General features: G+C 45.8%; 1 long non-coding RNA gene across 1 annotated transcript; it reads right to left on the reverse strand.

Annotated features, from left to right (window-relative positions):
• Positions 1-2,645: 2,645 nt before the first annotated feature.
• On the reverse strand, positions 2,646-4,820 carry LOC137055647 (uncharacterized). Its single transcript, XR_010900046.1, has 3 exons — positions 4,010-4,820; positions 3,601-3,751; positions 2,646-3,341 (listed from the first exon to the last, which is right to left on the reverse strand). It is a non-coding gene; the product is annotated as an uncharacterized lncRNA (long non-coding RNA).
• Between the last annotated feature and the right edge of the window lie 2,167 nt (positions 4,821-6,987).

Consider the following 6,987-nt stretch of genomic DNA (forward strand, 5'->3'; position numbering starts at 1 on the left):
ATAGCATCTCAGACCAACTGAAACATCTCGGATTGATGGTCACACATCAAGCTCTGATCGTATCTGCGCCCGTTGTAAGGCATTTGTATCGGTTTTACCGAAAAGGACAAGTTTAAATCACTTAAACAGACCCAATAGCTGATTTGAACGAGTGATGTTCCACGGTGGCATCCATCTTTGTAATGTACAAAATCTGCTTCACCGTCGCTGCGTTGTCGTCATCATGTAAAGCAACGTTTCTGATTGCTCCGCGATTTCGACAGATTAGAAATGGCCTTGAATGGGCTCTTTGCCAGACTACTTCCAGAGCAAATCTAAATCTGCCGGAAGTTGTCTGGGTTTTCCCAGGCTAGTTGACAGCTACACAGAAAGGGCAAAGTCAACTGGATACATTTGTAGAGCACAGGATGTTGTCATCTGAGGGGAGAAGAGTCACTTTCAGGGATAAACTAAAAAAAAAAAAAAAGTATTTCCAGTAAACAAGAAATCCAGCAACCATTTAAACATTAAAAAATGTCCCTTTCATGTTAATGTTATTTTTTCATTGTTTACATATTTAAATATTCTGAGAATGCAGTTTAGTTCTAATGATTAATGTTTTAACTGCAATAAATGCATTAAAAAGATTTTTTTAATTGTTAAAACATTTTTTGGCAGCCATTTTGTCTTTATTGTTTATGCCAAAACAGTAATGTTTAGAACTTGCATTTTCTGGTTGTCAGCTTCGTTGCATTACATTTACTTCACCAGGAGATGGTGCTGCAATTTCTATCTGAATGAAGCTTCGAGTAATGAACCATTTTCGACACAATTGTATCAGAAAGCAATAATGCTTCGAAACGCTTCATTTGGCCATCACTAGATAGAACTAGGGATGGCTGACACGAACCTGACGTTTCGACGCTGTGTCGAGATCCCGAAGCGCGGATGTTTCGAAACGCTGCTCCGAGCTGTGATTCGACACACCAATGTCACGTGACTACAGCTAAACGAAGCACCGAAGTGTTTCATCAGGTGCGCCTGTCGAAACTGCTTTGATTAAAAGGGGCGGGGACAAACCACACAGTCACACATCTGAATGAACCTCATTCCCCACAGTTTAAAAGTGAAGTTAATCCATCTTCACCTCATGGGTTTTGTGAGAGAAGAGAGATTTTGTGATATAAGTGAGATTTATAGTGCACTTTGGTTAGTTATATTTAGGCTAGATATATTGACTGATAGGTATAGACAGCGACAGATAGTAAGGATAGATATAGGCTAGTGACACATTCAGATAGGCTAAGTTAGAATTATAGATATATAATATAGAATATATAGATATAGAAGATATTCTTAAGTGATATAGTCTAGATATGGAGGCTCCACATAAGAGATGTCACATAGACACTACATCTGGTGTGGGAGCGTGTCCATTTTGGAAACACCACATAAAGTGAGATGTGTCTAGTGTTTATTTTATTGGCCCAGAATGCATGATCCATTAACTTAATTTTCCCTCATTTGTATGTACTTGCTAATATATATATATGTTGACTAAATCCTTCACCAGCAGAGCAATTCATATTTTTGAATAAAAATGTTATGTAACAAGTAACACATTTTATTTCTTTTAATAATCTTAATTTTTCATGACAAAAACAAAAGACTAAACTTATTTACAATGAGGAGGCTACAGGTTACAAAGCCAAGTAGTTGTCAGCCAGATGTTAAAAACGTGTTTTTTGTTTTGTTTAGTAGTAGATCACTGTCAAGGTTATTTCAGAGCAATACACGCAAGTGTCCACTAGATGGCGTCCTGGAGACGGGTGTCGGGTGTTGTTTCGAAGCTTCGGCACATTTGCTTCAACGGTTTCAGTGCTTCACGAAGCCTCGGTCTGCCCATCACTAGGTAGAACTGTCACGTACACACAAAGGAATGGGTGCAAGGACTCAAGTGCAAGAAGATTAAGATTTATTTATAACAAATAAAACATAAATGCAAAACAACACCCACGAGTGGGAAAACATAACTAGAAAATACATAAACTGAAACTGAACACATACCACATAGAAGTCACAGAGGACCGGAAGACGTAGACAGTACAAGGATACGACCCAGACTGACAAACACAAGGAGCTTATAAAGGGAAGAAATCAAGAGGGAACGGGTGGGAGAAATCAACACTAATCAGATAACAAGGGGGGAGGGGTCAGACAATGACAGGAGCACATGCTCAGAATGACAAAACCCACATGTGCACACAAGACAGGACAGGCATGTGACAGAACACCTCTCCTCTATCAGTCTTCCCACAACACTGAAGCTACGCTCAGAAGGAGTACTTGTTGCGGGGATAGCTAGCAGCCTCTTGGCAACTGATACGAGCCCATCTGACATTTCCCGCCAGAAGTCAAGAAGACACTGGAAACGCGTGTCAACTTAGTGTCACTCATGTATTGCAGCACCAACTGGCGACCATGTGACTCCATATCACCACTGTCCTCCTTCCTCTCCTCCTCTTCTACACAACAAGCAAAGAAGTTATGCACCTCCGTAGCTCCTGGCTCTGGGGGTGGATCTTCAGGAAAAAAGACAGATTCTTATAGAACATTGTCATTTACAATCTAATTCTTTGTAGTCTAACACACCTATATTAAAACACTCTACCTATAAGGTAATCCTCACACCTGTCCTTTATGTGTGTGTCACTCTAAATAAATGAAAATAAACTCATCTGCTCTGCAAATGTTGTTGATGCTAGTGTTATTCACCATCTTTCCTCACAAGGCCTCTCACTCCCTCCTCTGTCCCTGCCGTTTCTGTGAGTGCTGTCAGGGTGCTGATGACCTCCTCATACTCCTGACCGCTGAGAGTTTTCCTTAAGAAACTCCTCAGGCTAGGACTAGGAGAGAGAGCTGTGGATACCTTATGGTACAGGTGGACTTTGAATCCCATCTCCACTGCCTGGGCTAACTTCCCTTTCAGCTAGATACATGCAACATCATTGCACTGTGCTTAAGTTTGCTACTTGAATGACCACCAACTAAATGAAAATCAGAAAAGTGTGATTGTAAAAGAGGTAATACAATACAGTCTCCATCCTGGATCGACAAACCCCTCAGTAGAGTAGCCTTGGTCGGGAGGACAAGGTGAAGGGTAAGTGTCTGATCAGTGGAGAGATGCCTGGTAGCCTCATCGAAAGGTTTCAGGAGTTGGGTGATGTCTTCAAGAAGTTCGCAGTCTGTGTTGAGGCCTCCCAGATCTCAGAGCATCATTAACAGATTGTAGCATTGCTAGTCTGGTATTTCACCTCGTCTCCACAGATTGCTTCAGTGACTGGTCCAGAGCTTTTTGCAACCTAAAATATAAAGAGATTGCACAAGAAAAATGGATGTTATGGTGACATAAATTCCTATTCATTGGCCTCTCTTTTGGGAAAACATTTATAAAAAATAAATAAAAAAAGATTTATTTAAAATTGAGTAAAAAAAAAAAAAAAAAAAAAAAGACCTGTGCAGGTATTAATTACAGTAGCTTCTTTTTATTTATTTCACTTTAATTTCTTTTAAATTATATAAGCAGCTTTACCAGGAAGACAAAATTGTATGCTATTTTACCCTGCTCTTTAGAAGTGTGTGACAAGGGTCTTTGTGTCCTTAAACAGCTTGATGATGTTGCTGTGCACTGGGTTGTCCTCGTCAAATACACGTTTTAAGACTAAGTTGATATTATGGCCAGCACAGGAGAGTCTGACATAATCCTTGAATGCTGCAAACACATTTGAGCAATCATCCGTTACAAAAGCAGTGTAGTTGACAAAAGCTTTGCAAAAAGAAGCCCAGATATAAGAGCATCAAAACAGAATGCCTACCGATCCTGTAACTGAACAGAGAACTTTTCAATACATTTTTATAACTATATTAGGACAAAACATACAGTGTTTACACATATGCATAACGCGTTAATATTAATTACATATGCCTCGTGGATAAAGATGATCTGATTTGAGAGACAGACAGACGATACCTGAAGGATTCTCCACAGTCCTTGTGTGGTCACTGGATTTAACACCTTCCATCCTCTTGTGGCCAGAATCCGGTTTACCATCTTCTAGTCAAGGATGTAATGCACTGTAACAGTGAAGTAGTGTGTGTTGGTCCTTTCCTCTGTCCAAAGGTCTGTGGTTACAGCATGGTCTCTAGTCTGCATTAAAAAAGGAAGAATTATATTTTTAATGGGACACAAAATGTCTTGCATGTAAAAAAAGATGACCAGTTTAGAATGTACATATTATGGCGTACAATACAAGGTACAGTTTATACCTAATAGAGGTACAATTTATCAGTGGTGGAATGTAACGAAGTACAAATACTTTACTTTACTTAAGCACATTTTTCACGTATCTGTACTTTACTTAAGTAGAATCAATAGTGCATACTTTTTACTTTTACTTCATTACATTTTATCATAACATTATTTAATGCAGTTGTAATTTGTCAGTGTAAATTATTTAATTTAACAACCCTATAGCGTTATTCTAATTTAATTTATTGATCAAATTTAAGACTATAAAAGGAAAGCTGAAGCATATCCTATATTTAAGATTAATCCTCATAAATATGAAGATGTAAATACATCAAAGCTGATGAAAATGTTCTTCTGAATATTGATATTTAACTCTGCAGATCACAGATCACCGTTCAAACTGTTCAAAGTCACCATAACTTTAACGTTTTTTTAAAGTTTCGAATACAGCCTCACCCTTACGAAAAATAACCATGGATTTATTATAGTAAAAGTGTAGTTAACCATATTTTTTTGGCTAATTGACTACCATTCATATAACCAGTTTTTGTCACATGCCTGTCCTGTCTTGTGTGCACATGTGGGTTTTGTCATGTCTTGCATGTGCTACTGTCAACCCCGCCCTTCTTGTTATCTGATTATTGGTTTATTTGCCCCACCTGTTCTCCCTCATTATCTGCCTTGTTTGTTCCCTTTATAATCTCCTTGTGTTTGTCAGTCTGTGTTGGATCCTTGTGTATGTCTCGTCTACGTCTCCCAGTTCCCCGTGATTCCTTTGGTTTGAGTCTTTGGTTTATGTTTTATGATTATGTGTTTTTCCCCCTTGTGGGTTTTGTTTTGAGTTTATGTTTATTTTGTAATAAATTATCTTTCTCTGCACCTGAGTCCTCGCACCATTTTCCCTTTTCCTTTGTCTGTGACGTGACAGAAGGATCCAACCATGTTGAGGACTCAGCAGAGAGAGGACTCGATCCCGGAATCGCTCACCACTTGTCCTTACTATGAGCGGATTCTACGGTTTCGAGTCCTCCACCTACTTCACCAGGAGGGAATGGAGATTAGGAATTTTGCAAAGAAGTTCCTGGAGACAGCCAAGGGGCTGAGGCTCAGTGACTCTGCACTCAAGGACCTTTTTAATTATGCCCTAGATGAGCCCATGGAGTGGTGGCTCAGAAGGGCATATGACGGAGGCACATTTGAGGCAATGGTGGAAGCTATCGCCTGCCAGCAGGAGAGAGCTGCCAGGGAGATGGCCCCTGCCCTGGCAGTCCCAAGATCGGTGGTCCCTGCTCCAGTGGCCCCGAGGCGTAGGAGGAGAAAGGCTTCCTCTGCCCCCACTCCAGTGGTCCCAGTTCCGGTGGCCCCAGTTCTAGCGCACCCTGTTCCGGTAGTCCCGTTGCTGGTGGATCGTGTTCCGGTGGTCCCGATGCCGGTAGATCGTGTTCCTTCTCCTCCTCCGTTTCAGGACCACTGGAAGTCTCCCTCCGTGCCTGTGCCGGTGGTCCCTGTGCCGGTGGTCCCAGTGCCAGCGGATCGTGTTCCGGTGGTCCCAATGCTGGCGGATCGTATTCCGGTGGTCCCAGTGCCGGCGGATCGTGTTCCGGTGGTCCCTATACTGGCGGATCGTATTCCAGTGGTCCCAGTGCCGGTGGATCGTGTTCCGGTGGTCCCTGTACCGGTGGATCGTGTTCCGGTGGTCCCTATGCCGGTGGATTGTGTTCCGGTGGTCCCTATTCCGGTGGATCGTGTTCTGGTGGTCCCTATTCCGGTGGATCGTGTTCCGGAGGTCCCTGTACCGGTAGATCGTGTTCCGGTGGTCTCTATTCCGGTGGATCGTGTTCCGGTGGTCCCGATGCCGGTGGTCTCTGTTCCGGTGGATAGTGTTCCGGTGGTCCCTGTGCTGGTGGATCGCATTCCGGTGGACGCCGCTGGGCCGGAGATGCCTCCCAGGCGTCCTGCTCTCACCGCGCCTCCCAGGCGTCCAGCTCTCACCGCGCCTCCCAGGCGTCCAGCTCTCACCGCGCCTCCCAGGCGTCCAGCTCTCACCGCGCCTCCCAGGCGTCCAGCTCTCACCGCGCCTCCCAGGCGTCCAGCTCTCACCGCGCCTCCCAGGCGTCCAGCTCTCACCGCGCCTCCCAGGCGTCCAGCTCTCACCGCGCCTCCCAGGCGTCCAGCTCTCACCGCGCCGCCGAGGCGTCCTGCTCTCCGTGCGCCGCCGAGGCGTCCTGCTCTCCGTGCGCCGCCGAGGCGTCCTGCTCTCCGTGCGCCGCCGAGGCGTCCTGCTCTCCGTGCGCCGCCGAGGCGTCCTGCTCTCCGTGCCCCGCCGAGGCGTCCTGCTCTCCGTGCGCCGCCGAGGCGTCCTGCTCTCCGTGCGCCGCCGAGGCGTCCTGCTCTCCGTGCGCCGCCGAGGCGTCCTGCTCTCCGTGCGCCGCCGAGGCGTCCTGCTCTCCGTGCCCCGCCGAGGCGTCCTGCTCTCCGTGCCCCGCCGAGGCGTCCTGCTCTCCGTGCCCCGCCGAGGCGTCCTGCTCTCCGTGCCCCGCCGAGGCGTCCTGCTCTCCGTGCCCCGCCGAGGCGTCCTGCTCTCCGTGCCCCGCCGAGGCGTCCTGCTCTCCGTGCGCCGCCGAGGCGTCCTGCTCTCCGTGCGCCGCCGAGGCGTCCTGCTCTCCGTGCGCCGCCGAGGCGTCCTGCTCTCCGTGCGC

Source organism: Pseudorasbora parva, chromosome 2 (assembly GCF_024679245.1).
Source record: "Pseudorasbora parva isolate DD20220531a chromosome 2, ASM2467924v1, whole genome shotgun sequence".
NCBI classification, from domain to species: Eukaryota; Metazoa; Chordata; class Actinopteri; order Cypriniformes; family Gobionidae; genus Pseudorasbora; species Pseudorasbora parva.